We start from the raw sequence: 6,000 nt of genomic DNA, 5'->3' as shown, positions 1-6,000 counted from the left end.
CTTCAAGGCTGATTAGAATTCTATAGAACAAAGTCCTACAATAATTGTTTGATTTTAATTAGTTGAGATATGCACAAGCTAGGTCTCAGCAGTCTTTAAATGTCACTGAGTTTCCCAGAAGGCCAGGAGTATCTCACCATCTTTCAGTTCAGTCCAAACTGGCCTCCGGGAAACCAAGAAAAAGCCCAGAAAAACACAAAGAATTCAAGAGACCCTGATCACCTACATTAATTGGCATTGAGGCAAGTGAAGTATATTTTTAATTCATATTATCTAACCACTCTTGAGGAGGCATACACCAATAGTTTCATAAAGAAGCCATTGCAATATGCTCTGGGGACTAAGCTCCGCCTCCCTGCTGTAGTCGATTGATGAGATCACCTAGAGAGGAAATCCTGTGCCTTCCTATAACCCTGAGCACACATTTGCAGATCTTTCAACCCACACTTAGAAGACCTCATGAGCCCAGGAAGATGTGCCAAAACTCAGTGGTGGGACTTCCCTGATGGTCCAGTGGGTGAGACTCCATGCTCCCAATGTAGGGGGCTTGGGTTCGATCCCTAGCAGGGGAACAGAGCCCACGTGCATGCCGCAACTAAGAAGTCTGCATGCCACAACTAAAAGATCCCGCATGCTGCAACAAAGATCCCGCGTGCTGCAACCAAGACCCGGCACAGCCAAAATAAATAAATAAAATAAATGTTTAAAAATAATAATAATAAATAAATAAATGACAAAACAAAACCCAGTGGTGGTGCTGCTGTGGGCCTGACAATGCAGTCCTGGGAGACAGTCCAGCCCTCTCTCCCAGATCCACCAGGTATAGTCTCCTCTTCTCACAGCAACTCCTGTTAATTAATGTCAAAGCTATTTCCTGGCCACATACAATGGCACATATATAACCCACTTCACTGACACTTATGTGTCAACCCAGCATCAAACAATTTCCTATTCTGTTATCCAAAACCCCAAGTAGCCATCAATCTGAATGAGCTTAGACTTCATGTGTTAGCATGGATAGATTTCAAAACCATTTTGGAGCAAATTAACAGATCAAGGGACAAGAATCACCAGAGTATAATTACATATGCAAAAATACATAGAGAAATAGAAATTAAAAACCAGAGAGAAGGGAATGAGGCCAGAGAGGATTCACAGGGAGATTCCAAATTGCGATGTTTTCTTTAAAAAAAAAAAAATCAAAATTCTCCTTCTGGGAAGATGGAATAGATACACTTTTCCCCAGTCCTCCTACTAAGTACAACTAAAAACCTTGAATATAAGAAACAAATATAAAAGATTCTGAAAGGCGAGAAAAAGAAGGCAGACTAGCTAGGGATCTCAGGACCAAAAAACCAGACAAAAGGGTGGAGCTAAATATGCTGGTAACTGAGAAGTGTCAAAGTATGCAGACCAAAAAATCTCCAACAAAAGCCCAATCTCTCTAGCCAAAGGAAAAGGCAGCCTAGCAAAACAGAAAACTTTTAGACATTAACCACTTTACTACATCTAAACAGTATGGAAAACAGTGTGGCCCCACTTCTACCCATACCAGCAAAGGTCTAGTAGAGACCCTGGTCTTCTACCCTTACCAGGCTATCATGAGGTGTGCCAAAGCTCCCCACAACACCACACACACACACACACACACACACACACCCCACACCCTAATGGGGTGGTCTCAGGGAAGGCTGAGTAGGGACCCAGGAAGTTCATCAACTCCGAGCACTAAGAAGGCTCTCCCACAACAGAGTTCCTTCAGTGAGGACCAAGTGAGGATGTGGACTTCCACCCCAGCCCCTAATAATCAGGCAGCCCACCCTCCTTGCCTGAGTGGTGTCAGAGAAGGCCTAGTAAAGAGTCAAGATTTTCGCCACCATCAAGCCATAATGAGGCCACCCTCTGTGGTATCAACAGGGCGATGTGTGAGTAATAACAAATAGTCCTATCCCTCCCATCCAGAATGATGACAGTGGAGGCCTAATAGGGGAGTAATGAGGAGCCCTGCTTGCTCCCTCCCCGTCTGTGTCAAAAGAGGCTTAGTGGGGGAACTGGACTTCCATTCTTTTTTTTTTTTTTTTTTTTGGACAGAGGCTCTGATTCTTTTAAATTTTTTTTTTTTTTTTTTAATTTTACCTATTCATTTTTATGGCTGTGTTGGGTCCTTGTTTCTGTGCAAGGGCTTTCTCCAGCCGTGGCAAGCAGGGGCCACTCCTCATTGCGGCGCGTGGGCCTCTCACCACCGCGGCCTCTCTTGTTGCGGAGCACAGGCTCCAGACGCGCAGGCTCAGCAGCTGTGGCCCACGGGCCCAGTCGCTCCGTGGCATGTGGGATCTTCCCAGACCAGGGCTCGAACCCGTGTCCCCTGCATTAGCAGGCGGACTCTCAACCACTGCGCCACCAGGGAAGCCCCTGGACTTCCATTCTTAAATGTCAATAACACAGCAGCACTCCAACCCTAGCCCTGCCAGAGCAGTGACAATGGAAGTGGCTAAAACAACAGGTTTAAATAAGATTCAGAGTCTCATGATGCTCAGAATGTCATGTGTTGAATGAAAATCACTCTTTGCACCAAAAACCAAGATTTCAACTTGAATGAAAAGAAGATAATCAATAGAGGCCAAAATCAAGATGAAAAAGACATAAGAATTATTTAACAAAGATTTAAAGAAGCCATGAGAAAAAGGTTTTGACAAACAGTTATGAACATGTATGAAATAAATGAAAAAATAGAAAGTCTCAATTAAAAACAAGAAAAAGATATAAAGAAATGGAAGTTTTTAGAACTGAAAAACACAACTGAAATTTTTTTTTAAATAGTCAATGAAAGGTATTAACAGCAGGATAGAAGGGACAGTAAAAAGAATCTGTGATCTTGAAGATAGAATGATAAAAATTACCCAATGTGAAAAAGAGAGAGAAAATATACTTGAAAAAACAAACAGACAAACAAAGGAACAGAGCCTCAGGCAGTTGGACTATAACAAAAGATCTAACATTCATGTCACTGAAGTACAAAAGAGGGCAGGTGGAGAAGTACTTGAATAAAGGCATAATCTTATAGATTCAACCAAGCAAATCCCAAACAGGATAAGCTCAAAGAAATCCACACCAAGGCACGTTATAGTCAAACTTCTCAAATCTCAAGGCAAAGAAAATAACGTGAAAGCAGAAAGAAATGATACCCTAACTTTAAGGGGGAAACAATTCAAATACTAGTGGATTTTTTAGCAGATACTATGGAGGTCAGAAGGAAGTGGTACAACATTTTTCAAGTGCTGAAAGAAAAGAACTGTGAACTCAGAATTTCACGTCTAGAGAAGATGTTTGTCAGGAAGGAAGGTGAAATCAATACAAACTCAGAAGTATTAAAAATAAGAGAATTGCCCTAACCTAAGTTCTCTAACCAGAAAGGAAATGATGAAAGAAAGAATCTTGGAACATCAGGAAAGGGAAAAAGAACAGGAAAAGAGTAAAAATATAGATAAACATAATGCAGTTTCTTTCTACTCATTAGTTTTTAAATTAGATTTAACAATTGAAGCAAAAATTATAACAATGTATGACATGATTCTAAATGTTATGGAGGAAATATTTAAAGTACTTACATTATAAATATGACAGGATAAAGGGAGATAAAGGAAAGTAAGCTTTCTAGACTTAACTCAAACCAGTAAAATGTCTAGCCTAGTAGACTTTGATAAGCTATCTTATCAAATGTAATATCTAGAGTAAGGAGATACACTGAAACACTGCAGATACATCCAAATGAAATTAAACAAATGTTCAGGTAAACCACAGGAAGGAGGAAAAAGAAAACAGAGAAAAGAAAAACAGCCAGAACAAACAGAAAACAAAAAAATAAAATGGCAGACTTAAGCCCCAATATATCAACAACTATATTAAATGTAAATTGTCTGAATATACCAAGTAAAAGGCAGAGATCGGAAAAGTGGATTAAAAAATATGACTCATCTACAAGTATAAACAAGAGACATACTTAAAATATAATGATATAGGTATGAAAGTAAAAGGATAGGGGAAAAGTATATCACGCAAAGATTAATCAAAATAAAATGGGAGTAGCATATTACTAAATGAAAAAAGCTGAGCTGAAAAGGTTACACATTATATGATTTCAACTATACGTCATTCTGGAAAAGGCAAAACTATGGAGACAATAAAAAATTTTAACAGTAGTTTTCAGGGACTGGGGTGGGGGAAGGATAAATAGACAGAGCACAGAGACTTTTAGGACACTGAAAATATTGTGTATGATACCATAATGATGGATACATGTCATTCTACATTTGTTCAAACTCATTATACAATTGTCCAAACCAAGAGTGAACCTTAATGTAAACTATGACCTTTGAGTGATTATGATGTGTCAATGTAGGTTCATCAATTGTAGCTAATGTACCACTCTGGTGTGGGGTGTTGATAATAAGGAAGGTGTTGTACTACATACCTATTTGAATGGCTAAAATCAAAAATAGGGACAATACCAAATGCTGGTGAGGATGAAAATAAACCGAACCAATCACAAAATGCTGTTAAGAAGTAAAATGGTACAGCTGCTCCAGAAAACAGTTGGCAGTTTCTTTAAGAAAAAAAAAAAGTAACTATCATAAAACCCAGCAACTGTACTCCTAGGCATTTACTCCAGAGAAATGAAAACTTATGTTCACACAAAAAGCTGTACACAAATGTTCATTGTAGGTTTGTTCCTAACAGCCCTAAACTGGAAACAACATATCCGTCAGTGGTTGAATTGTTAAACAAACTGTGGTACATCCATACCATGGAATACTATTCTGCAATAAAAAAGAACAAACTATTGAAACATGCAGCAGCTTAGATGAATATCTAGAGAATTATGCTTAGTGAAAAAAGCCAAGCCCAAAGGGTTGCATATTGTATGATTCCATTTATATAATATTTGTAAAATGACAAAATTATAGATAAGAGTGGTTGCCAGGGGTTAAGGATGAGGAGGGGGTGGGGGTAGGCAAGTAGGTGTGACCATAAAAGGACCACATGAGAGGTCCTTGCGGTGATGGCAGTGTTCTATATCTTGACTCTATCAAAGTCACTACACCATTTGTGATAGTGCACTATAGTTTGGCAAGATATTACCATAGGCGTAAACTGGGCAAAGCATACATGGGATGTTTCTATATTATTTCTTACAACTGCCTGTGAATCTACAGCTGTCTCAAAATAAAAAGATTATTAAAAATATGTGAAGGAAATTATGAGGTAATTTGACATAATTTTATTTTTTATGTTAGATTTAGCCCATTTCCCAATGACTTTCACACTGTGGAACTCAAAAAAAAAAAGAAAAACATAGACACTTTTCGATTGTGTATCACTCTTTTACTTTAATTAAGTGAGATAAACTCTCAAAAGCTTTTTGAAACATAAAATCCTATTTAAACATGAGAGTTTTTATGTTTTATAAAAACCTATAAAAAGTGGTTTATATTTTAGATATACTACCTCATTGTTCATTCACAAAAGTCAAAGGATAGTAGGTCTCTTCACATCCATTATGTAAATGAGGAAAACTGGAGTTGGAAAAAATGGTGCCATTGAAGAAATTTATTATAATTAGTTAATGAGCAAACCTGGAGCAGAACCCCATTTTTATAGAATCTCTATCCAGAGTTGCCACCATCAGAACAGGATAAGAGTAGAATAGTTTGCAGGTGAGAATGCAAGATGGTACAGCCCCTCTGGAAACCAGTTTGGCAGTTTCTTAAAAATCTAAACAGGTAACTACCATAAGACTGGAAGAATAAATGTTAAAGAATAGGGACAGAAGATGATGAAAGGCATTCTGATTCCAGTGGAGATATGGAAAGGAGACAGAAGAGAGCTAAGACAAGAGATCCGTCATGAGCATCTGTAAGGAGAATAGATGTTAAGGATATGAAAACATCCAAGTGGATCTGGGGAAAATCTGAGATCATGAGTGACAGGGTCCCATGGACA

The sequence above is a fragment of the Balaenoptera ricei genome, chromosome 11 (assembly GCF_028023285.1).
Source record: "Balaenoptera ricei isolate mBalRic1 chromosome 11, mBalRic1.hap2, whole genome shotgun sequence".
In the NCBI taxonomy this organism is placed as follows: Eukaryota; Metazoa; Chordata; class Mammalia; order Artiodactyla; family Balaenopteridae; genus Balaenoptera; species Balaenoptera ricei.
Note: the sequence above shows the minus strand (reverse complement) of the source record.